Genomic DNA, 26,476 nt, shown 5'->3' on the forward strand with positions numbered 1-26,476 from the left:
CTGGACAATCTTGTTTCATGAAGGTAATTCGGTGAGAAGTGTGTGTAAGCTGAATATGCACGTGTTCGGTGATGTTGTGGGAGGCGAACGTTGGAAGCGAAGATCAAGATATCGAGAACTTTGAAACGTACGTAGTTATGTAGCCGGATTGAAAGGACAATGAAGGCAGACAAGGTTTCTAGAATAGAAGGATAATTTAACCGTCAAGATCTGGAACAGAATTGAGATTACAATTTTATAAAGCAATTTATTAAAAAAGATTAAATATATAATATTTATTTATAATAGTTGTTATGATTGATTATATATAAGTATAAAACCTGTGTATTCGATGCTTTGAATTGATAAAATATAATTCTTCTTGAGGACTTTAACTTCAAATTTTGCTAATCTCTCTGCTCTGAAAAATTGAGAAAGAAAAACGAATCATTATTTAATTTTAATAGGAAGAAATTTTTATCGGATTTTTATCAAAATGCAATTTGTTTTTCTTATTTGGTTTCATTGAAAGAGGAACTCGAAGTTGAATCATTTACACTATTTTATATAGGAGGAAACTTTTATCGAATTTCGTCAAAGAAGTAGATATGTAGTTGTTCCTCCCTACCTATTTCGGTTTCGAGGATGCTCGTATACGTGTATACACGGGTGCATAAAACGCGAAGCGTGGCTGCGTGTGGCACGAGACAATAATAATTCATCGCTCCGGGGCACGCAGCACGCAGCCTATGCTCGCGATTCTAATCCTCTGGCCAATTTGCACACAGCGCCGTAAAATAAAAGGAGCACGAGCTGCACGACCTGTACAGTCTCTTTTGGATCGGCGATTCGTAGAAGAGGATTCTCGCAGCGGTGAGCCGATTCCGAAAAGAAAAAAGAGGCGACCAAAGGCTGCCGGATGTCTCTCAAAAGTGACGACGGGCTTCCATTGTTGAGACGAGCATCGGGAACACCAAGCTACAGCATCGAAAAAGTTTTGGTCATTTCGTTGATCGACGAATCTTATCTTAATTTTATGGAATCCTTCTTATAAATTATATTATAAGATAATGGTTCCATTTCGAGTTACATTTCTATCTCGATAAATTAATTTTATCAAAAAAGAGAAAAAAGGCTCTCGTTTCTATTTACCTCTCGTTGCCACAGTTTGGAATCGTATTCACAAGTCGTATTGTATTTCGTGTACGTTACGTGATCGATAAGAAATATCAATAAGTTTACGTAAGTTTTTCAAGGCAAGCAAATTATTATTCATTTCACTTTTGTCGTATTTATATTTCGTTTCAGCGTAGTTTCGATTGAAAGAAGACGAAGTGAATATTATTTTCAACATTGTGTTCAATCCATTGTTGTGTTTGATCCATTCTTCATTGTAGAATAAAGATATTCGAATTTTGCAATTATAAGCTGTAAAAATAATACGAATCGTCAAAATTATTCAATTGTATTATAACTATTATAACTAATTATATTATAATGATTGAATGATTTACTATTATGATAATTAATGATTTTTTATTTATGAATGAATTTTCCTTAGAAGAAAGACTTATAATATAATCACATAAATATAGTAAAGAATGAAAAAATTAAAAAATACAACTATCACACGTGTATCGTAACGTTTACAAAGGAAGTCGAATATAAATTACAATAGTAAAATAATGATATATCGATAAAAAATAAAAAATAGAACCTTTTTGTACCATCTTTCGCACCTTCATTTTCAAAGAAGTTCGAGACGCAGGAAAAGAATTCTTTCGAACTCTTTCCTCGAGGGACAAAATTTTGGAAGGCGTGGAATGGGCCATGAAACCATGAAGTGTAACGTTCATCCGCGCGGAGGATGAATTCCTAGAGCGGTCAAAAACCTGCAGAAATCGGCCCAGAGACGGCAACGAATAAACCTTTCCTTAATAAACGGCCCTCACAGCTATCACGAGAACGGTCGAGAGGGATCCGCGGGCGAGGACCTAACCTCTTCCTCGTATCGAACGTCCTTTTCGAGTGGCGCTTCTCGTCTACAAGCTTGAGGCGGAATTTCGTGCGGAAAAAACGAGAAGAACGGCGAAAGACGCCTCCCTATGAGGAAGGCGAAATGTCGTTGCACCGAACTGAGACGGCGATTAATCGACGTGCAGGAGGATAAGTCGGCGTAACAACTTAATGGGGGTTTCTTCGCATCCATCCACGCTGCCCTCGAGCCCAGAACGTCGCGAATCTGCTTTTTCGTCTTAACCTTTCATTCCCCGAAAACAATAGAAACCTGGAAATTAATTCGTAACCTATGATTATTTTTCCCAATACGAGTCGTGTTTTTAAACGTCAACTTTGTATTCAAGATGTACGAGTGGGGAAAGAAGGTTATGTATCACGAAATATTCCACACTCGCGATTCGAGGTTAAGGGGGAGAAAAATTTTCGATTGAGCTAATAGACCTATTGAAGCCATTTGTGTCAATTTATTTGTCGAAACAAAACTCTTTGGACCCACCAAAATATAGTTAATGAATAGTATACACAATCATAAAGTATTTACGACGCGAAGTAATTTATTCGATTAATTTAATTTCTTCTTACGTCGATATGACGTAATGTCGCCAGTACGTTTGCTTCGATAAATCGTGATCAGTTTGAAATTGTTGTAGGAAGCGAGTTGCACGCTGATTCGATATTATCGTCCGCATCTGTGGAGTCGCGGCGATATTACAAGAAATAATTCACTTGTACTTTCTATTCTTCCCACTGTTCCTCGTACATACGTTTCACGTTTGTCAGAGTTTCGAAATTAGTCGCGTACAATCGGTCGATCGATCTCTTGCGAGATGTAATGTGGCGAATAGTTGTATAATTACTAGATGCGCAACTGTTCAATGCGCAACAATATCGCAAAATCGATCTATCGTATCGCAACTATTCAATCCAGCAAAACTTTTAATCGATTTATGCTACTGCTACGCGATTTCGTCACGTTTGTATTTATTGTCTTGAATTAACGTTTCAATTGCTAAAGCAGCATGATGATCCGCGATATCGGGTTTATTATACCTCGTTTTGCTTAAATTAACTTGATATTTGAAGAAATATATCGGAAGAAATATTCGATGACTCAGCTTGAAAGAATGAAACGATCAACGATACGAATATTCGAAAAATGAAAGAAAGATCAACGATCGTCTTAACGTTACAGAACTGGTTTATAATATCTATTTAACCTATAAATTATTGTAATTAAAATCATGAAAATAAGTAAGATATATGTAATTACATTTTTAGTAAAAGTTAGGTTAAGTTAGAAAGAAAATCGCCGCAGCACCTGCTCACGATTCTCGCGAAAAGTTGACGAGAGCAAACGGAGCGCAAACTTAATTGTCGACGACTGAAATCTCTGAAACGGGCACTGACCTTCCCTTTCTCGACGAGTTCTCGACGAAGCTGTCGCGATTCCGCGCACTCGAGATACGCGCGCAGCGAAGGTCGTGCGAATGCTTAATCTCGTATGTGATCTTGCGCGGGGAGAAGGAGAGAGTGGAGAGTCGAGATAAAGCATGAAGAAAGCCGAGTGGTAGGAGGTTAACTAGCATCGATCTCCAAAGAATGGAGAGAACTAGAAGCGGCAATTAACTCGAGTTCCAGTATCTCTGCTCGTCTTACCTTTTAACCATAGTTTTAACCGTGGTTTCGCTTTATCCACGAATACGTTTTTTTTTACTCGACTTTTTTACTCCTTACCATCGTTTCATTCCCATGTCGCGAGATCGTAATCTAGGTTATGTCATCATCAACGAGATTCTGTATGCTGTATCGCTCTCTTGTTGAAACGGTAGTTATACGAAGATGAAAAAAAAAAATAGTCGTGTTTCATCCTTGATGATGAATCGATGATGAACGCGATTTGAATCTCGTTTAAATTTCTTCTCTAGATAGATTTCGTATTCTCGGAATCAAAGTTGGACGTCGACTGAGAATCTCGAATAAACTTACTTTAAGAGATTACTTATTAACATGCTTGAATAATATTTATTCGTGGCTATTATATTTGATCCACTCTTCGTATAACCTCGACCGTTTGGCAGTACAGTTATCCGCGATTATTCGATGCTTCGAGTAATAAATTATCGAAGTAACTTTATTCTTAATTTCAACTATTAAAATCTTCCCAACTCATACATATTGTAATGCGAGCATATACGAGCAATATACGACTCGCGTTTGTTTTATTTTATTTTTGAAATAAATAAATATTCAAGTTCTATATGTATCAAACATCGTCGAATATTCATAGTTTCGATCGGTTCGATCTAAAATTTATTCGAAATCGTTCTCTTGAATTCTCATCGATCGGAGAGCAGAAGCATCGTTTAAAGCATCGATCGGTTGGAAAAGGAAAGGAAAAAAAAAAAAAGGGAAGGAACAACAGGTTCTATCCTCCGATAATGAACATTGTTCGTGTCGAGACCATCCTCCTTTACTCGGTCCTCCTGCTCGCAGTCATCGAGTTGACTTATTCGCGCTCATTGTCGCCATTCCAAGTCCCGAGGGGAAGAGAGAACGAGAGTGCGACGCTGGCTAACCAGGAAAGTCGAGGAGGCTTCGACCTAGGAATTTATCACCGCTACCGACAGCCATTAATATGGCATTGTGCGGCCGCGGACACCGGCAGTGGCTCGTCCATCTTTTCGTGACGCGTTAACGACTGACCTTAACGGCCAAGGACAGCTTCTCGAGCTACGTGGTACACGCAATTGTCACCACCGACTCGCGATCCAGATTCTCCTTCTGATCGTTCGTCTCTCTATAATAGATACGCGAAGCTCGATCGAGCATCAAATCATATCGAATATCTTTTTACACGGTCGATTCGAACAAATTTACATTTAGAGATTTATAAAAAATCGGGAGAACGACGTCATTTATTTTTGATGTGTAATGGGATTCCGATTGAATGACAGATTGCTGTAATTGTTAATCGCGATTGTCGAAGAAATCTTTATTGGTGAATGTATTTATAGCGTATTCGTTAACGAATCGAAGATTCCATACGGTTTCCTTGTGCGGAATGCTTTATTGTTCAGCCTGTAGGTCTTTGACATCATTACGATTAATTGAACGAGAATGGTAGAATCAGAAGAATCTAATAGATGTATATAATCTCTATTTAAAAGTTAAAGGATTAAATAAAATAGATTATTTTAGAAAAAAAAAGGGAAGAAGTTTATGCGTATTATATTTATTTTCGTTGGAAGAAAGCGATGGCACTTTCAGATTTTTATCAGTATCAATTTACAAGCAATACAAATGAGATGCGCGGCATGTCGATCATACCGTAAGATGGGGGTGAAGTCTATGCGAAATCCGACAATTACTAATTTGCCGATGCTAGTATAAGATATCCCGATAAATCTCACATTATCCTTCGCCTATTGCTTCGTGTGAGTGCCGTTTAATGGAGAGAACGTTTACTTATATTCGTCTAAGTATACATATGGTGTCCTCCAGAAATCCATCATAATCGTTACCGACTGACGATATTCAACTATCTCTCACTCTTCCGCCATTTCATAATTCGATATAATCTAACACGCGAACAATTTTTTCGCTTATGCTTAAAAAAAGTTTCGCTTCCTTATTTAAAATGAGAATTGATTTATTCGAAACGCGTTATATTTCATCGAATTCACCGTGTATGCGTGTATGTTGCACGCGCTTGTCAAGATCTATGCGGAAACGCTTAACTTATGAACTCATCCGGCGGATTGCCGGCAATATACCACAGGACCACGTGCGGCACACTGAATAGAAACGTCTTTGGACCGAACGATGCGGATTCCCGCCGTTGGATCTCTTCGTTTCCTGGATCATTGCCAAGGTGAAAACATCGGTACGTCACAGTCACCGCGCATGCGATGATTAATGATCGTTCGACAGTGCGTGGAGCGGATCGATGCTTCACTCGCACGTTACGACCAACCTAACCTCTACGTCTCGAGTAATCCACTGCTACCGATCGGTACCGCAAACAAAACTGTACTGGGAATTATAGTTCGGTGACCTGCTTCCTTATATATCGTCGAATATATTAACATGTACTATTTACAGAGAATCGATAACACTTTGTGAAAGAATTCTTGAAGGATTCAAAGAGAATTCGAAATTGTTGGAAAGGCAAAATTCTTGGAAAAACTGTTATATTAAATATTCACGCGCGTAACACGGAAGTGCAGAATCACGATTTAATGATTTATTTTACACGGGAACGAACACCTTCGTGTCGCGAATCTTACTTTTCGTTTGCTACCTTGGACAATAAGATGTGGCAAGCGGAACAACATTTTTGAATTGCCTCGTTACCGAAACCGTGAATTACGATTGCTCCTGCCCTCTCGCGTCGCGGAAGCTTATTAACATTTTTTGCTCGGAGCCTTGGCAAATAATAACGCTTCAAAAAGCGCCGCATACGAATTAAAGTCGTTCGAGTAGCCCCGTATACACGCGCGTATCCGTATAAATTGAAACATATATACGAGTCTCTTTCAAATCGATTTTTTTATATTTAAATGGGGAACTAATATTAATTGTTTCTGCACGCAAATATATGTTTCGTTTTATTTAATTCGTTTTATAAAGCTAATTTAAGTCATTCGCAATCTCGAAACAATAAACGAGCGTTAGTCAGAGGTTAGATTGCAACGAAAAGCGTTCGTATTTACGTATCTTTGTTTTTTCTTGAATTTTTGAATATCATAAAACATACTTTTCGATTCATCGCAAATAAAATTGAACGTACGTAAGAACTCGATATTGCGGTTCCAGAAAATTGTGTAACTACGCGTGTGTACGGATGGGATAAAACGATACCGGAAGGATGTTGCGTAAACGGAAGTGCGTGCGAGGCTTTTTGTTTCTTCCAGCCTTATTGAGGGATGCACCTGACAACAAGTTGTCGATACAATGGCCCGGCTGGAAGTAGAGTGAATGGATAAAGGATACGAAAAATTACAAGTCTCCAAGATCCGGACTTGCGTCATATCGTATCCTGACCGCGGATAAACGTCGTAAGAACAATGACCGCCTCGAGCAGTGAAAAGAAAAGCAAGAAAAGCAAACCGCTAATCGACCAAAAGTCGTTGATTCGACAACTTTATCTACACCATATGCATAATATTAAAATTTAATTTTATTCCAAAGGTACAAAGAAACCTGATTCGATCCCTCTATCTTCTGTTCCCGATGAAAACCTGCAGGATACAAAAAAATCAGAAGAAAAAAAGCAGAAGAAGGCTCATTCATTTCGTAATCGCGAAATCGACAGAAGCGGCAATCCAAAAGAAATCTCGATCCAAAGATGTTCACCCGACACAATCGCATAACCATCGAACCACGTGGAACCCCCGCCTGAGTGGCAAGCGTGCACGTCACGAGGCACGCAATCTCCGGGTCGTCCATACGCACGAAAATTATAACAGACCCCCAAGATACACTTTCTCTTCTTCTTTCCATTCCAGCTTCCTCTCTTTCTCTCTCTGCCCCTGCCTCTCTCTGTCGACGAGGATACCGGTAAAGAACGGGAGCAAACGCAACGTGAGAAGAAAGAGATAAGAGGACGAGTGTTTAAAGGAGGATTGCTTCCGCAAAAATCGAGAATCTCGAGGTGCATTCGTTCGGAACTCGTTACACGTTCCGTATGGCGGGTCCGGTGTGTCGCAGCATCGGACTCGAAACTACAGGGTACGGAAACGAAGAGAAGAAAGAACACGTGATTACACACAGGGGACCGATCGTGCCGCGTGAACGTTTCTTCTTCTCCGATCTTAGTCGGAAATTTGTATGGGCCTAAATTTAGAGAAAGGGAAAACGAGGAGAGGGGAGGAGAGACTTAACTCCGTGGGAAAATGGGAGAAAGGAAGGCGCGTCTCGCCATCCATCGGTAAATATAAATTTTTACATTATTGTTTAAACGTTTCCTATATTTTCCACCGCTCGGTGGAGGACAAAATACACTTTCGAGCACAATTAAAAACCCATTTGGACGCTTTAAACTTCCATCAAGGGGGAGATTACGCGAACAACTTCCGGGCAAAATTCATTCTTCCCTTTGAATCTGAATATCTTCTCGTTCTCGCTTTGATCTTTGTATAAATATATAACCTCGCTTTCTTCCTTTCGCGAGGAAAAAAAGAGAAAGGAAGGAAGGAAGAAAAAGAAAGAAATAATCGATATAAATTGAAAAGAATCGGTTGGAGGGTGTGTGAATCGAATTTCTCTTTGCAGCGACACCGAACTCCTTCCGAAGGTGGTGCGATCGGGAAGAGATCGGCGCGGCACATCTGGCGCGCCACATCCTGGCGGAAAGCACGAGTCATCGGCGTGGCCTACAATCGAAAATAATCGAAGACACTCACCGTGTCGTGGGAGATTAAAGGAAAGGGGAGTATCTTCCGTTCCGATGAAGACGTTCCACGCGATACTTTGTGTTGGGAAGTCGATCAGTGGGTCTTCCCCGGTGGATGGGTTTGCTTGCCCCATTGTCGCAACATCAAAGACTTAGCCCACGAAGATTTAGCATTGTCTAACCGGTAACTGGCCTTTAAAAGCCAGTTTAAAACGTTTAAAACGTGGCCACCCAGGTGGAGAAACGAAAACGAGGTAAACGTCGAGCAGCGAATCGATGAGAAATAGAATTTTAAAGGGGTGGGGGGAGATTCACATCATTTTCACGCCGCTCCAAATCCTTTTCATTCTTTCAAAACATCACGATACGCTACGCTGTATTTTCTTTTTCAGGGACTCGAGAGAAAGAGGAGGAAAGGTGAGGAGGAAATTCAAATTTTCGTTGGAGAAGAAAAAAGAAGATATCCGGATTATTTTAAAATTTATTTTCAAAGCAGAGGTGATAAGAATTTTCGATATTATAGAAAAGAAAATATACTCGGATACACGAGTGGGATCAGTTTCTTATTCTTCTTCTTCTTCTTCTTACAAGCGTTGCTCAACGGGGTGTACACTTATATGGGGAAAATGGAAGAGAAATCTATACACCGACCACCCATCGTGACCGTGGTGGAAAGGTGAATTAAAGTCACAATGCGGCTACAGCTATCTGGGAATTTAGAAATAATGGAGTAGGGCAGAACACCGATTCCATCGAGCGACCAGGTATCGACTTACGACCTCACGAGGAAGCTCCTTTCATTAAAGAAATTATTTTTGACCCGTGCTACGCTTTACAAAAAAAAAAAAACACCGCACACGTGCAGAGCACACCTTTATTTATCGCGTCTTGATTCGTGTCTCTCTACAAATTGAAATTAATCATCCCTTTGTTAGAATGACGTAAGTATAACGAAGCAAGAATTTTTCTCTCTTGAAAAAAAATTAAAAGTTTTCTTTTAACGCTTAAATTAACACTTTTCCCCTAGATGCATACATTCTTTTTACGAAGTCGAGATGGAAGATTTTGTGGGAAGGTGTGTAACGTCTCTATTATCAAAATGATCGATAAAAAAAGGAAGGAAGGAAGGAAGGGGTGTGGGAACACGATGGAGCTTTTGGAGTATTGGACGAAATAGGGACGGGGAGGAAGCGTGGGAGGAGCTGGATCGACGCAAAAGCATGGAAACCGAACTTAAAAAAAGAAGAGGCAAAGGGTGATCGTGTGAACAGGTGTTTAATCGTTATTTGTCAATCATTATGAAGATCCAATCTTCGATAGACCGTGGAAATGATAGCATTCTATAATTAGTGCAGAGGATGAAGGAAGCATAGGTTTTAATCCACCTACATCCTCTGATTTTTTTATCTTTTTCATCCGGATGAAAGCAACTTGTCGAGTTTATCTGAGAAGGCTCTATTAACCCATCGATGATTGTACAATTTGACAAGCATATAACTTGAATTCCCACGTGTTTTTTTCAATTATTTAAATTGAAAATGATTGAAAAGATTCAAAAGAGCGTATAACATTTAACAGTTAGATGTAATGATTTTATTAAAAATTGATTAGCAATATTTAAAGATACTTTTTAGTAATATATTTTTTAGTGTGATACTTATACTATAAATTTCTAAGCTATATTCAATTGATCTTCCATCTTTTTTAATCGCCCCCCTCATTAAAAATAATAATTATGTGGAGTAGTATTATTTAAAATCGTCGATTCAACATTATTAATTTATTAATGATAATATGTAATCATGAAATTTTTAAATTTTTATAGAATAAATGAATTTATAATATTCCTTTTATTAGTAATAGCTTTTACAAAAACAGTTCAAATATCATTTTCAATATGATTATCAATAATAGCAATAATTTTATTCATCAACTTTAGTTAAAGAAATTTTGAATTTATTTATTAATTCGTTATATTGATTTATTAAACTTTATTGTTTGCTTAATAACAAATTTTAAATTAGATGTGAAAAAAATTTTATTCAACATTAAGAGAATTGAATAAAAGGTTTTTAAAAAATTTATAAAATATTGATAACTATTTCTTATTATACAACCATGCGACGTAAAAACACATTCATAACATTTTATTCATAACATCCATTCCTTTTTTTTTTTACTGTTTTATTTAACAGTTTCTTATAAGATACCGCGCAAAGTATGTGAAAGGATAATTAGCTTTTCCTGTCATCGACGTATCAAGCATCGAAATTTTGGATAAACTTAACTTTGGACGGATTTCGAATATTCTTTTTTCGTTGAATTCGCATTTTGCAAAAAGTAAGTTGAGATTCGCTTCTCCCCCCCTCCTCTTCATTATTCAGTGATTGAAACTTTGCAAGAAGCGATATGACTCGATGCCAGTAGAAAAAAAAAACTAACCTCAATTATCATTGGGATGCACGAGAATCGACGAGTAAGAAAATATACACGAGACAAATATCTTTTCAACTTAAAGATTATCTTTAACCTCATCGTTCACTTTCGTATTTCGTTTCATTTCCCGCTGAAAACCATCCTTCTTGAATTGAATTGAATTCCATATTCCATCCGCAGGTCCAGACTAGGTGGTCCCTCCTAGCCGAGTGGATTTTCCCCTCAATCGGAGAAAAAAGCACCGGTAGCTTATCCCTACGGTCTACGGATAATCGCGGCTGGAATCACACTAATTTCAACCTGGGAGGTATATCTTTTTCTCCCTCCGCTGGAAGCAGGAAGTTGCACGTGTCGAATCGCCGACAATCGCGCACAGATATTAGTCCTTAGGTTTGCGTGGCTACCGAAATGACATCGCCTCTCCTTTCACAGGAAGAAAAGTGGAAAGATGCGCAAACGAGGCTGCTTTCCAACCAGTCACCATCCCCAATCAGGATCACGGACATCCACTGTTGTTGTTAATCCGACTTCGTCACTGTGAGCGAAAGGACACAAGAGAAAGAGAGAGAGAGAGAGAAAGAGAGAGGAAATGGAAGAAATCCCACTTCGAAGCGGAAAGAATCATTTGCAGCGAGAGATTCGAGATTATTTTTCGCGTTTTTCACTCAAACGAATTCAATTCTTTCTCCCTCTCTCTCTCTCTCTCTTTCTCTCTCTCTCTCTCTCTCTCTCTCTCCCTCTCTCTCTCTCTCTCTTTCTTTTTTGATTCTAGTCGAGAACATTTTCACACTTTCTTCTCTACGAGAGTTCGAGCGACGAGAGTGTAGGAAGATGGAAAGGTGAAGTACCGTTGCCGAGTTTATTATCACGGATCTTTGGATACGACTTACGTCCTGTCGTTGTCAATGCATCTCCATAAATCACGTGGCGTGGTGAAGATCAAGGACGTGCTGAAACCACCTCGAGCGATCGATCAGTTGGCAAGATGGCGGGAGAATAAGGAGAAGGAGAAAGAGAGAGAGAGAGAGAGAGAGAGAGAGAGAGAGAAAGAGAGAGAGAGAATTTAATAAGTTGTAAATTAAAAGTTCTCTTAACTGTCATTTCCTTATAGCCAATCGATGCTTGGTCACCGATGCATCCTGTCGTCGAGCATTACAGCGCTTGTTCTGTACTGGCGATACGGACAGTAACTGACTTTTTCCGTTTTTTATCCGGATAAAGTATCTCTCCTTTTCTCTCGCTCATATTCCTCCTCCTTCGCTGCGTCACTTTTTCCATACGCGTAAATTTAGCCTCGTTAACCGTTACAATAATTTGTCGCAATTTCCATTAAATTTATACTATACGATCCTTCACAAAACTCGTTGTATTTATCTATATGCATTTTTCTAGCCCACGTTTCTATGGTTACGGATTACGATGGTAAGAGACGATCGATCGAGGATGGACAATTTTTATCGTGGACAAATTACTCTAGTCGTCATTCGAGCGAAGAGTATGAATCTCAATGATAGAAGGAGTAAATACAATGATAGCGTACAAATAACGAACAGAGAGAGAAAGAGAGAGCGGCAAGGACTGTGTAAAAATTGAGATATACGACGCCGTTACTAGGATTGGAACTAATTACCACCCAGAAGCGACGTCTATACCTCTGGTAATGGCGAACAAGAAGACTGACCCTCCTCGCGACTGTACAACCCGACCTCTGCATCGACCTCGCCGATTTATATCCTCGTAACAAGGTAAAAAAAGCTTGGAGGACAAAAGGGAGGAGGAAAGGGAGAGAGGAGACGTATAAAGAGTAAGATTCGTTTTGCATGCGTAACATGCGTTTTTCGTAGCTACCATCGTTGCCTCGTCTTTATTTAATCGATGTTAAGGGAATGAAAAGAAACGACAAGTTTCTTGATCATTGATTTATTCTTTTCTTGTTCGTCAGGTTAGTTTTCTGATATTCAAAGGATATTCAGAAGTTATAAATGTCTTTATAATAATAAAGTGATTGGATATACAAGATGATATATTTGTGACATATTTTTGAAAAAGTGAAAAAATTATTTGTATGGAAATTTATAAAGCGAGATAGGAATAGAGCGATCTCACTTTTTTTCAATTGTTTGTAACTTATAATAAATAAACCTCAACCGATATTTTTATACGATTCTTGCTCTCAAGAATCGATCCTTCAAATGTGTACGAATGTAATAACATTCTGTATATTTCATATTGTAATTAAATAAATAATTTTCAATCGATATTTTTTAATATCTCTATGTAATAATTTGTATATGTTTATTTATTTTCTAAAACCACAATTGTATTAACACTATGTATATTTCGTATCTCTTCTGCAACGAGAGAAAACAAAATTATTGATCATTCGTATTGTGGATATCGTATGGTGTAAAAGTTAATTCTCATGTCTATGCAAAATTAGATGTACTTTATGGGTAAGATATCGCGAAAAGTTGTAATATCATGATTTGACTCCAACAATTCTTTTATTCGACGCAATAACGGTAAAAAGCGGACCCTGTTGCATGATTTTAATGATAGACATTAAGAGTAGGCGATGATAGAAAGATTATTAAATTAGCAGTATTTCACGTTTCTCGAGTAGCGCACTTTACGATTTTTATTTTATTCAGAAGGCGTAATTTTATTTATGCTTTCAAGGCGCTGGATTGAAGTAATATAACGCAACTTACACGAGATTTCTGTCTGTTCATAATCAAGAAATAAATACGGTAGATACACGTTGCAATAAATGGAAGATAATTTTTTTGCTACCGCGTTTATCGTTAATTTAGAATCGTTCGTTTCACAATTTTATATCTCTACTTTTACTCAAAAGCAACGTTCCACTATTTTTTTATGGACGAAGATGCCTAGGTAATCCCATAATTACGGATCCAATGAATTTTTTTCACATAGAAATCAGCACAAATACCAATCATCAAAAATAATGAGCGCGTCGATGAGGTTAGCTTTCTTTCTCGACGATATACTCAAAGAATCGATGTTTCATAAAAATATTACGATTCATTCTTTTATTATTAACAAAATTTATAACTTTTAATTGTAATTTTTCAACTCGTGCCAAAAGTGATTTCTAACCTAACATGTCGAATTTTAAATAAATAAGATTTACTCAAATATTCACGCGATATTCCTATAATATTCACGATATATTATTTATTTCCAATGATAATCGATGATCCAAGCTAATGTATACTCGTCACAGATATAAAAACTTGATATTTAGAATTTGTAGGGAGAGGATCACTTTAGCGTGGAGAAGAACCGTTAAACGTCAAAATACGCTACCGACTGTTCGACCACAGTCGATTTCTAGCAACTTCTCAAAGATAATTTATGCCTGACGCACAAAGCATCTTTTCCTCTCGATAATCGTCTAAATTGCGAAACACGTAATCACTGACGGACAATTAACAATCCGGAGATAACAACGTGACAGCTTACAGTTAAAACTTGGCGCCTAGTCTATCGATCATACGTATAAAGTAAATTTTGCATCCGATGCGTGTAAATACTATCGTGATACTACGTGTATAAGGATCGCTCGAATGCGAAAGAATAAATCTTGTTCAGCGAATGAATCAATCGTGTTAGAGAATAATTGAATCAATGATGTAAAAGTAGCTAGTTTCTATTTTGTTCCAAACGCTTCATGGATACATTTATGTCGTAACTTGTTTACGATAAAACTTTTTATTGTAAATAAAATTTCGTCAAAAGACAAACTGAAATTTTTAAAATGGAGAAGAGAATAGGAATAATATTTCATATCTATTTTTATTTGTTATAATATGGAATAGTAATATGAAAAAATTTGAAAAATTTTTTTAAACAAAAGCAAAATTGGATTAGTACGTTTGATAATTCAGAAATTAATCGATTCCTTTTCTCTAAAATTAGATGAGTGTCAAAGAACTTCAAAACATTTTTTATGAAAAAATAAAATTTTTTTTCGAATTGAATAATAACGAATGAATTATAACACTTAAAAACTTTTAATTTTCTTAACCGATATACGATTTCTTGAAAAACAAAATCTTGAACGATAAAATTTTATTAACATTTTTTATAACATTTTTTCCTGTTCATAAAAATAATAGAATATTCTCTTATCGATAATTCACTCATATCCGATAAAAAATTATCATTAAAAAATTATCGCTTAAAAATCTTTCAAATTTAATTTTCTCGGAAAACAATCTTTATACGAAAAAATTTTCTTACTTTTTCTACAAAGAATCACTCCGCGTCCTTTTGTACGTAACTTACTGTACATGTATCCCTGACCAAGTGCGAAAAAATCGACTCGAATGTGCAACAGGTTTTCACGACGAAAATGACATCGACGACAGGTAGAAAACCGTTAAACGCGAAAAACGTCGCAATCAGAAAGGTTGTATCGCGGGACGTGACGGAGCATCGAGCATACTAATGCGAATTTCTATCAAAGTTGCGCGTTGCACGTTTAAGGTGTTTAAGGTTAAACCATGGTGCATGAACGAGCGATGCAATCCGCCATACCACCGCTCTGAGGAGAAAGATTGGTGAGAATCCTGGAGAAACAAGACCTCGAGACCAATTATGGCAAGCAACTATGATATCGGTAGAAGCGATCTTCTAGCCAACAACGAGATAACTGAGGATATCTTTCGATCCCGTATACGTTATGACGTGTGGATATACCAATATCTGCGATTAGATAGCATCTTTTTGCGTTTAACGCCACCAATGCGGGATTGTTTCGCATGAACTGATCGTTTGCGATTATCTTATCTCGAGTTTCAAGTTATATAAGAATATTTTCACGATCGAAATTTTCAAAATTGATCGTCAAATTTTTATTACAAAAGTGATGCATCGGGTTTTGTCATGTAATTAAATATTTAACATATTTAAAAACTTCACGAAAGTATCTCTATTTTAAATCAATTCTTCGTATATAATTCGTATCTTTTTATCTAATGCAAAACCTCCCACGGCATGTTGTTTACGATCTATTTTTAGAGAAAACGGATGCCCAATATATATTTTTTACCGACAAAAGGTAAAAAGAATGAAAAAAACTCTAAGAATTAGGACTAGGAATGGACTTTGCGCGATTATGAGAGAAGAGATTTTTCTTCTGAACACATTTCGAGTAATTTTTTTGCATCTTGAGAAAATTAAGATGTTAAAAGTATTTTTAATTCGAGGCACGTTCTTTTTTTGCAAATCATCACGGTAATTTGCATTAGAATAACGGAGAAAAGAAAATTAAATTTCTCGACTTAAAAAAAATCCAAGAATTCATTTAAACCATATGTTGATTCACAGCAAAATTATAAATTGTAGTATTCTTTTTTTTTTATTCTATTTATATACTACGTGATGACAATTATAGGATGAAAATTCTTCATTTGTAAAAAAGATTCATAAAAAAAAAATAAAATAAAACGAATCACGATCGTGGATGAAAACGAAACTTCTCAATCGGTAAGCACGAATTTCTTCTTTAATCGCACGATTAATCCATGCTGTCGTCTGAAACGGTCGAAATTTTTCATGGGTACGAGCGTGCCCTCGGACAAGTACACGGCGCATAAATCTGATGATTTAAAACGAATTTATAGATAGGCATAACAAACGTACATTCGACGTTCATTTTCGCGCGTATATCTCTGGTATCATTACTTCCTAGCCGTATTAGATTTACCACAACTTTTCATCATTTGGCTCGAATTTGGCTTGACGCCAATTTGAGGCTAGAATAATTAGAGACGAACAGATAGACTCGTTCTAACGGAACAATGTACGTGGTAAGGTTAGGTTATGTAAAAACTTGTAATTATAAAAATGCAGATCTTTCTCTTTATGAAATAATTTCTTTAAAACCAGCGGAAAATTTGTTTTAAGTTTTGAAACTATTGGACATTGCTTGAAAATTTTTTTGATTCTTGTGGATCAAATTTAATTGGTAAAATTTATTTCATTAATATAAGCGTTTCATTAGTAGCTTTTCTAAAACTAAAAAAAAGTCTTCTAAAACTAAAGTCATTCATATCATTACGATCGAATTGAAATTAATAGAAAAAACAAAATGACGATATTCATCTAATGAATATTAAAAATACCACAAATTATTAGATTCGTGAAACGAAAGGCTGAGGTTAAGATTTACGAATTTACGACGTCGATATGCAAATGTTTCGAATTGTACAAAAGTATTCGTTCACTACGCATTAATACAGGTACAATATTTTACAAGGTTGTAATTACTCGTAACTGTCTTCGACGATATTTTCTCGGACGCGTAGCCGAGAAGAGTAATCGGAAAAAAAAGCGCGGGAATCGCGTCGTGATAACATCATTAACGATGTTGTTTCGTGCTTACAGTTACACGAGTCGATAATAAAAACGAAAAAGAAGCGATACTTGCATGCTACGAAACCTGTGAAATCACGATGATAAATATTTTTATCTACACGCTAATTGAATTTTCATTAATTTACGATACTCTTTTGCAACATGCACGATTCCAATTTGAATTTTCATTTCTTGCTCGCATATTATTAAAAGATCGAAAAATATGTTTTTAAAAAAAGGGGGAAAAATTAGATCTTTCTTGTTGCAAAATTTTAATTTTAATTAATAATAAGTTCAAAAGAGTACATAATAAATTTTTTTTTCGAATTTTCTGCAATTTTCTTGAATTCACTATTACAGCATATATCGAACTCGATTCGTCTTTCGATTTTGATTTTAAAAATCGATAAAAACGATGGTGTTAACGGAGAATCGTTGGAAAGATGATCGTTACTCGATGCGACTGGATATATCCTGGCGAACGTCCAGCCCAAAGAGAGGACAGAAGAAGGAAGAGACGAAGAGATCTGGTAGCCCCTCGCTCGGTTTTTCAAGCGAGCAGGGAGGGCAAGAGAATCTGATTGCGCGGGATTCCCGCTTTGAAGTGGCACCGCCGATGTTCTCGGCCATCTCGACTCGTTACCACTACGGAATCGCCACTCTTTCCGCGATATCTTCTCTTCGGATTCGTTCACCGGGTCAACCGGTCACTCTATCCAATCTCTTTCCATTCGAATTAACACATTATCCTGGAATTTTTCCTATTTTTTCACATTATCTTTTAAATCATCTAATTTCGCAAAAAAAAAATCAGAATTTTTTTTTTCTAAACGATTGTTATAGTACGATTTTTTTTATTGTTCTTTCATGAAAAAAAGAATACTGATACAATTTGACAAAGAAAGATAAAGATGTAATCTATGCGATGAAAACACGAACGACTTATTCGTTAAATGAATACGAATAACGCGTCGTTTTACGATGAGGCGATCTTCAAGATTGGGAACCTTGCCAAAAGATGGCGCGAAATCGACGGGGAGCAAGATCTCCGTACGGTACAAAGAGCCGAAATCTTAATTACCCAGCGGACAGCCACTTTTCAATTTCTCACCTTGGCTTGTGAGGGACGGCAAAAAGTCGGTGGCTACGTACCTTGGAATATGGCGCGATGCCAATCTGACCACCTATATTTCTAACCTATGTTTCTTTTCTCTAACCTATGTTTATAACCTATGTTTATAACCTGTTTCTTTTCTCTCAAACGCTATTTTCCATCCTTCCCTTTCTCTAATCGTGTCCCCTATCTTTATAAAACGTTCTAATACGCAAACTTTTGTACAAAATTTAAAAATAAAAAAAAAAATAAATTTGATACAATGTCTGTATAATATATTCAGTTATCCCATGATCAAACACTATTTCTAGTCACTATATTCTTTATAAAACATTCTAATACATAATCTTTCGTAGCTGCTTTTCAAAAATCCCCATAAAAAAAAAACTGACGTATATCCATTTGAGGAATAAATTTGATCGATGTCGCGTATTCATATTCATTTATCCTCGTAACAACAAGTATCGATCACGGCAAAAGATCAGACAAGATCGCGTATAAGAAAACGCGCGTATCGACCGCCACTCCGAGTAACGTTCATGTATCTTACGAATACACCGTGTAAGTACGCTAATCCAATTTAATTCCTCGAACGTAACACACTTGTAACGGCATGGAACGTGTACACACTCGCGTATCGAAATAAGGTGTACGCACCATCACGGAATCCATGAGTGGCGCTGAGTGGCGGTGGCAAGAAGATAATGCGCCCTCTGAACATTTCAAATTCCAACCGCACCGAAGAATAAGATTCTCTTTGCGATTCTCTTATCCTCTTTCTTTCTCCTCCCTCTGCTGTCTCTGTCGCGCGGTATCCCCCTCCCCTTTATCCTCTCCGGCTCTTTGGGTTCCTTGACTTGGCGGATAATTATGTTCCCGGCCCTTATTCCACGACTTCGAACCTCTCCATAAACGTATCGAACCGTTCTCTCGATTCAGCTCTTCGAGATCTTCACCCATCTCTCTTTCTCCTTACCTTCTTTCTTTTTTCTTCTTAATTCGATCCTTCTCTTTGCTTTCTCTCTTTCTTTTCTTTTCTCGATCTCGATTTCTTCCTTCGACTAATGCAAGATTCTCTCTCTCTCTCTCTCTCTCTCTCTCTCTCATTCTCTAACGCCTCCTCCTCTCCTTCCTTTTTCGTTTTGCTCGATTTCATCGTTTTCGCAAGCCGGTGCGCATCGTTGTCGCTCATCCGTGGACGTGACACTTTGCTTTCCATTCGATTCCGGATCCACGAGACTGACCCACCATCCCATTGCTTTTTTCTTACCAAGTTTACCCGAATGGGCCATGTCATTCCTCATCGCTGCTTTTCTATACGTTTCATAGTTTATAATTCATATCAACCGTTTTGGTAGAAAACCGTGTTTTGGTAGAAAATCGAACTAACCGTTTTATCGTAAAAAAGCAATTTACGATAAATTCGACGAATATTTACAAAAAATTTTCTATTTCGAGTAACTTGAAAATTAAACGATGTAACTCGAGAAACCAGTATACATTTAGTAAAAAGTAGAATTGCTCCAATTTTACCTTGCACTTTCCTTTTACCGCGATACACAAACAGAAAGGATTCTACTTCCGTAAAGGTGAATTCGTAGCGCATACCTTCTGCTGAGTTAACAGCACAAAGTAGCGAAACAGCGAGAAAACGATCTCATTAAAGAGGTGAAGAAAGAATCTGGATGTTAACCGCGGGTGAAGAGAATAATGGACGTCGAACCTCGAGAGAACGGTGAGATAGCTCGCAATAAACGTCCTTGCTTTTCGAAATCGGCTGCTGAGAATTCTGCCAGAGGGAGGGAAAGGGGGTCCACCAGGTCCTCGAGCACGAATGGGAGAAGCCAAGGGGGCAATTACATCGGAGAACAATTACAGGTTGGCACGTCCTCCTCTGGTGCCATCGCGGCTTTTTCTATCCCCGGGATTCCGAGTTGAGAAACGTCCAGGAACGTTTTCGAGAGAGATGCGAAAGAGGTGGGTCAAAGACATTTTTATTACTGTTCAACATTTCAACTCGTAACAAACATGGTAGAAAAATTTATATCGAAACGCGATATCCTCGTCTATTCGTTTGCACGATGGAAATAATTCTCGTATTTGCTTTTGACTTTGTGATGAAACGTGAAACTAAAGAGTATAAAAGAAGAGAATGAAAGAGAAACCATATCTGGAACTGAAATATCATAAGTTGACTATTTAATCTAACCTAAAAAAACTATCAAAATATACGTATCTTTCTTAATTTTTCATTGATCGTTCTCTTATATCCGAAACGATAATGTACGGAAAATTAATTTGCGAGCCTGATTATAATTCATGGTACTAAAAAGTATTATTTAATCTAACCTAAAAAAACTATCAAAATATACGTATCTTTCTTAATTTTTCATTGATCGTTCTCTTATATCCGAAACGATAATGTATGGAAAATTAATTTGCGAGCCTGATTATAATTCGTGGTACTAAAAGAGAGGCCATATCTGAAACCGAATCATAAACGTATTACTTAATCTAACTTGTAATCAAAATATACGTACCTTTCTTAATTTTTCATTGATCGTTCGCTTATATCTGAGACGATACTATATCGAAAATTAATTTATAAGTTTGATTATAATTTATGGTAAAAAAAGAAGTTTATATCTGAAACTGAATCATAAACTTATTATCTATCTTAACCTAATCTAAATGGAACTATCAAAATACATATACCTTTCTTAATTTTTCATTGATCATTCGCCTATATCTGAGACGATATCTCGGTAGTATATCGAAAATTAATTTAGAAGGATGATTATAATTTGTGGTCCGACTAAGAGAAGCCATATCTAGAAGTGGAACATCATAAGCTTATTATTTCTTTATGTCATAACTTAACCTAAATGCAATTATCAAAATATACGTACCTTTAATTTTTCATTGATCGTTCGCCTATATCTGAGACGATATCTCGGTAGTATATCGAAAATTAATTTACAAGCATGATTATAATTCGTAACCAATCGGCTTTAATTACTTTTCGCAATTCTTGTCCATCTATGGTCGTTAACTACGATGGATCGATCAACGTGAATCGATACGTGGTTGCACACTGTTGAGTTCGCGCAAACCTCATATTTCTCGAATCGGCATTCATCATTTGATCTCCGCGATAATGGCCGCAATTTAACTACGTGCCTTTATGCAACTATAAAACACAAGCATCTGTTTTAGAACTGCTTTAAACATTCAATCGCTGACTACGAGAGGGTCTTAAAACGAATTTTACGTCGTCGAATCGAAATCTCGGATTTAAGTAAGCCGATAAACCGTTCCATCCTGAATAATTTTTTTTTCATTCGCAAAATTCATAGAATAACATTAAAATTGTTCCTAAAGTAATAAAAAGTTAGAAAACTTAGATGACATCTAAGGATATTTTAAACTTTTCTGAAATTACATAGATATGTATATTTTTCGATAAAATCCACATTAAAAATGAAAGAAAATTTAAATGGAAATCACGAAAAAAGATACAAAAATATTAAAAACGTTCTTAGAAAATTAAACGTATTTTATATAATAAACTTTTTGATTGAAAGAGTAGAAAAAATTTTTATCGAAACTATTAAAAAATTTTCTTAATTAGAAAGAATTCCACGAAGTTACAAAGTCGATAAAATAAAAGATATGATGAAAATGATATGCTAAATCGGATAAATTAATAGAATTTAGAAATTACTTGTGTTAATTTTAAATCGAAAAAACCATCGATACGACCGATATCGAAGATGTTAAAATTAATCTGTATTTGCATTTCTATTACGGTATAGTTTTTCTTAATCGCAATGAAAATTCAATCTCGAATAACGATCGGCTAACTTACACGTCATGTTGTTACACGTAAGCGTTCACGGGGAGATCGTAGCGATGATTTATCGATTTATCGTTGTGTCCACGTGGATCGAGCGGCGAAATTAGAGGTTAGGTTGAGTTAGGTCGCTCGGGGGTCGAAGGGTTACGTATCTGGCCGATGTGCCGCGATGATTGGCGGAATGTGCCGTTTTACGAGGCTTCGAGGACGCGTATCTACAAGAAAACGAAAAAAACGGGAAACGAAGCGCACGGGTCGAGAGGAAAGGAAGAGACGAACGAAGGAAAGACGATGGCAGCGCCATTGCCAGTTATAATTTGATGCAACGCGGCCATAAAGGGGATTACGCGCATAGATGGCTATAATTTTCGTGGAAAATGACCAACGATCCTTTTACCGCTCTTCAACGCGACACGTCTATGACCTTCCCTTTACCTCTTCTCTCCTGACGGTTTCCTCAGTCACGTGATGTTCCATTACCAATTCCTTACCGTTCCATCGAATTCGCCGCTAACAAGATAAATTTATACCAATAATTATTCCATCATTTTTCTTTCTATCGCATCGAATGTAATCTAAGAAATTTAAGAAATCCAAAAAAACTGAGTGGTTATCAGAGACTTAAATTTCCTATGGAAACGCGATACCATAATTACATTAAATGAAAAGGAAAAAAAAACACGTTGTTACAGTCAATATTAGTTTTAGTCCTGTGAAAAAATGTATCGTGTTTCTCGAAAAAAGGCAGATTACGAGTCTCCTGCTATTAGCGATATATCATGCACTTGTAGAGTGTTATCATAGCATTATAGAGAATGATTATCCATCCCCTGATTCCCGTGGCGCGAGTGAAAGGGGTGGGATCATGGATGGAAAGAGAGTAAAGAGAGAGTAGCGTGGATGGATGGAACGGTCTATGCACCTTATTTAAGGTCAGCCGTAAACGAGCTGAAAGGTCGGCGAGGGGTGTGGGGCGTGGCGAGCATAAACAAACCTCATGCCATATTTCGCAACAACAAATCAACTCGACACCTCGCGCCGCCTCGGTATAATCAGCTAATTCGCGATAACAACTTAATTCAGGCCTCCGTGGCCCCGATTAAACAAACCGTAACTACTTAATTCGTTTAACGAGCGGTGTTGCGCGGTAGGGCGAGCGCACGATGGACCCTCTTTGCGAAGGTGCGAACTTGCCGCGTACCGGTTACGTACAGTACCCTCTTAGCCAGTGTTTTTCAACCTGATGCGTTCAATTTTCCTATATCCTTTCCATATTCTTCGATTAAATGATGGCAAACGCGAAAAAACGCGATAAAACACTATCTCTGATTAAAACATTGAATTAACTAATTAATTAATTTGAAAGCAATATGTGCATTTATGGGAATTTCCTATAGAGATTGATGCATTCGAATTGTCGAGAAAATTTTTTAAATATTCGATTTTTCTTTTTTTTTATTTTATTATTGGCCGTTTTATTACCATTTTTTCATATTTATCGAAAAAAATCTTATATCGAAGAAATACTTCTCGATGCCATCCCGATTATGTTAATTAACAATAAATTGAAATTGGGAAAAATCTGAGTAAAATAGAGATACCAATTCTTTTCTAAATTTTTTTTTTTGTATTTTTAGCAATACTTGATGAATAAAAAAGATAATATAATGTCTCGTTTTTTCGAAATATTGGTTTAAAAATTATCTAATTTAATCTAAGCTAATTTAAGTATCGAATAACGCAGCAACAAAGTTGGGAACCACTAACACGCAGGACCGATCGAAGCCAATCGATTGGTCCGATCATTACACGGTAATGATCATTACCACACGGCACATGTGTTCCTCGAACTCGTCGAGCTCACCGAAATTCGTCTGCCTCTACACGCTGCAACTTACTACGAAAACGCACCCTCTAACTATATCTTCCTCGCTTTCTTTAGCCACATTTCATAAATTAGTTTTAAAGATTTCCAACAAACAAAATCGGAGATAAAATGTAAAAATCGATTTGAGAATCATGAAAAAATATTTTTCGTCTTACTTCGTATCGTATAAATTAATAATAAATTGATAAATTGATAAAAACTTAACAAATTCTCAAATCTAATTCCTTTAAATACCATACGTATCGTATTTATTCATATAGCGAACATTCGTTTCTCTGTTAACTACAATATTTACGTACTAACAAGCATTTACGTACTTTGTACATTGTTGGTTGTTGGAATCCTTTTTGAACACTCAAAAGAAAATACCTAACCTAACCTTGTAAAGGGCCACGTTTACCTATCTTTACGTGTTTCTCCTCTTCTCCTCACGAGACTTCGACTCGTGAAATATGGCTGCTTGAACCCGGACATGTTTCCTGTTAACTTTTACAAGCGCCAATTCCGCCTCGTAACATTCCAAACTGCACTTTGAACCGTTTGAAGAATGAAAAAGGATATAATACTTTATCGTTACATCGCGTATGTATCTATTGCATACGAGTAATTGATATACATTTACAAACGATTCGACGTGTTAATTTTTAATAATCGGGAAATATTAGTCGACAAACAAGTACGTGGAAGTAAGTATAGATGGCAGACTACTCGCATAGAGTATAGATCATAGCTCAAGCACGAAGGTGGAGTAAATAATACCTATGTGCTCGTGCATTGTTCCGATGACTTATGGTAGGCAGCTACACATCGAGAAACCTCACGATAATACACGCTTACACGGGTCGCGTGAAATATAAGCAACATTAATGGCACAGGAATTGTATAATTTTTACAAATTTTTTATCCCTTCCACATCTTTCTTAATCTTATTCAAGATTTATCGACTGATCAATCTCAAGTAAACGAATATTTCCAATGAAATTGAAATCGTTTTTCTTCTTTTTTAATTTGATTCAAAGAATAACTGTAGCTGAACCTTATATATGAAAAAAATTGGATAGAATGAGATGAGGATTCTTAGAGAATAATATAAAAATTATATTTTAAAAAATAATAACTTTTTCGTCGTTTCTTTGATAATAAAGTTGCACACGTTTCTTCTAATAACAAATCTTCTCTCGTCAAAAAAGGAACGGTATTCTTCTATACCAACCATTGGCGTACAGATATAATTTATTACAGAATATACGTATCGTTTCGTTCGAAGAGATCAAAACGATGATCCTTGCAACAGCTTTTAACACACGAGTTGACGGCATTACCCATGGAGGAGACACCGCTTATGTACAGTTATTTCTCAGAAAACTTCTTCCTATAATTTTCTCATACTGCTGTTGCATATGGAATATAATTATACATATATATCAATAACAATCACATTCCGTGTGTACATTAATTGTACTATCAATAAATGGTTTAATAATATTTGATAATATAAAAGTAATTTGAAAATATTTTTGATAGTTTATTAAAAGTAAACACGATTCTCTTTTTTCTCCAATTTAATTTAATAAAGAAATTATCTCACCAGATTATTATTAATTTAAGAAAATTATAAAATGTAAAAATGAAGAAAAATTCATTTGTGTCATAAAGTGTAATCTTTGAGAAAGATTACACGTGTCTCTTGTATTTTCAATTTAATAAAATTATAAATTGTACGTGTGTAAAAAATTAACGAATGGAAAGCAGCGATTTAAAATTACGCGACTTTTGCAAATTTCCACCGATCTAAATGACATCAACAACCCTTTTTATACATTTTCCTTAGTGAATCAGCACAATCGATGAACAAATCTTCATTATTGCTAGAATTGCTTTACCGTAATATTAAATGTTATTATAAAAAATAAATAAATAAATATCTTTGGACCACACACAATATTGAACACATTATTGTCGTTTCATCTGTGTAATTCAATAATTTTCTTCACCTTTTTGTCAAATAAAATTTCTTCCCTTTCAAGATTCAAGAGTAAAGAGACTTTCACGATAAAATAGTCTTCTCAAGATACAATTATAATATTTTTAATTATAAAGTATCAATTTTATTTGCATATTTTATAAATTTTGCCCATCGTATGGTCTTCCATACGAAGTTTAAATTAAAAATTAATCTATCGTCGAAACATGCATACATCTATAAAAATATCGAACGCGTGACATTGTGATTTCTATGATGACGAACCGTCGAATAAAACGCGAATGAAGTTGACCCTGATATCACTGTGTTTGAAAAACCAGCGTGACGATGGCCTTCTACACATACACACAACATACACACACACACACACACACGAGGCACGAAACCGCATCAGAAGCACGTGACGAGGTGAGAAAACTGTT

General features: G+C 36.4%; 3 long non-coding RNA genes across 13 annotated transcripts; 1 reads left to right on the forward strand and 2 right to left on the reverse strand.

Annotated features, from left to right (window-relative positions):
* The first annotated feature begins 4,515 nt into the window (after window positions 1–4,515).
* LOC108003295 (uncharacterized) lies at window positions 4,516–13,112 on the forward strand. Of its 8 annotated transcripts, none has more exons than XR_009829859.1 (7): window positions 4,516–7,927; window positions 8,272–8,890; window positions 8,984–9,333; window positions 9,420–9,663; window positions 11,009–11,365; window positions 11,601–11,667; window positions 12,221–13,112. It is a non-coding gene; the product is annotated as an uncharacterized LOC108003295 (long non-coding RNA). The 8 variants fall into 8 exon arrangements; XR_009829856.1 differs by having other exon boundaries at window positions 11,009–11,135; window positions 11,261–11,365; window positions 11,601–13,112; XR_009829860.1 differs by lacking the exon at window positions 11,601–11,667 and having other exon boundaries at window positions 11,009–11,135; window positions 11,261–11,365.
* Window positions 9,592–11,759, reverse strand: LOC133666139 (uncharacterized). Its single transcript, XR_009829861.1, has 2 exons — window positions 11,719–11,759; window positions 9,592–11,363 (listed from the first exon to the last, which is right to left on the reverse strand). It is a non-coding gene; the product is annotated as an uncharacterized LOC133666139 (long non-coding RNA).
* A 4,355-nt stretch (window positions 13,113–17,467) lies between the features above and the next one.
* LOC107998288 (uncharacterized) lies at window positions 17,468–24,758 on the reverse strand. 4 transcript variants are annotated; one of them, XR_009829849.1, is made up of 5 exons: window positions 24,471–24,758; window positions 21,236–21,516; window positions 21,042–21,157; window positions 20,867–20,978; window positions 17,468–20,809 (listed from the first exon to the last, which is right to left on the reverse strand). It is a non-coding gene; the product is annotated as an uncharacterized LOC107998288 (long non-coding RNA). The 4 variants fall into 4 exon arrangements; XR_009829850.1 differs by lacking the exon at window positions 24,471–24,758 and adding an exon at window positions 22,195–24,364; XR_009829852.1 differs by lacking the exon at window positions 24,471–24,758 and adding an exon at window positions 23,177–24,365 and having other exon boundaries at window positions 20,867–21,157.
* Window positions 24,759–26,476: the final 1,718 nt, after the last annotated feature.

This window comes from Apis cerana, linkage group LG5 (assembly GCF_029169275.1).
Source record: "Apis cerana isolate GH-2021 linkage group LG5, AcerK_1.0, whole genome shotgun sequence".
In the NCBI taxonomy this organism is placed as follows: domain Eukaryota; kingdom Metazoa; phylum Arthropoda; class Insecta; order Hymenoptera; family Apidae; genus Apis; species Apis cerana.